The sequence below is a fragment of the Phytophthora parasitica genome, assembly GCF_000247585.1.
Source record: "Phytophthora parasitica INRA-310 unplaced genomic scaffold supercont2.6, whole genome shotgun sequence".
NCBI classification, from domain to species: Eukaryota; Oomycota; class Peronosporomycetes; order Peronosporales; family Peronosporaceae; genus Phytophthora; species Phytophthora nicotianae.
Genome location: NW_008648992.1, coordinates 1,848,912 through 1,849,659, shown reverse-complemented (window position 1 = coordinate 1,849,659; position 748 = coordinate 1,848,912).

The following is a 748-nucleotide window of genomic DNA, read 5'->3' as shown; positions in this document are numbered from 1 at the left end:
CCCCTCACAAATACTCAATCGGCAATTTAGCTGCTCTGGTGTTTGCCGATTGCGACGACGTCCCGACGTGGAACAACGAGACGCAGCAGTACGTTAGGGTCTTAACAGTCCCGCCAAGTACAACGCCATGTTACACGTGCCAGCTACACAAAATTACTTGCTTAATCTTCCAGTGTGAACTCGAACTTCGCCCATTTGTGTAAAGAAAGGTCATTACTCAGATCTCCACTTGAAAATCACCTCATCCAAGAATGGAGTAAGCTTTGTAACGGATTATTATTCTGCTGTACAAACATTTTCAAGCATTGCTATGTATGAAGCATGGTGGTGGATGTTCATTCCTGATAATTATGCTCAATCGAGAAATAACAATCTGTATTTTGATTGTGTCGGGTGTTGATTACACTATAAGATGGCAGGTTGATGGAATCTACATCTCCTCGTTTAGACAACAATAAAGCTCTCCCACTCTGACACGAGTGAACAGACATCACTATTACCACTAAGTAGCTCTTCCAAAGGGCAAGACATTCGATATCATTCTACAATTTGCTTCGCCAGCGCAACATCAACGCTCTGATAGCAAATTCAGTCCGAACACTGTCAAGTCAGCAATGCCATTGATCGACGAGAAGAAACCTGGCCTCGAGTCAGGTGCTGCACTCATGGCCTGCGGGCCACGTGTGTTGCATGACCACGTCGCAACAAGCTTCGAACGCGCCATGGGGCGCCCCCTCCCCCAGATGGA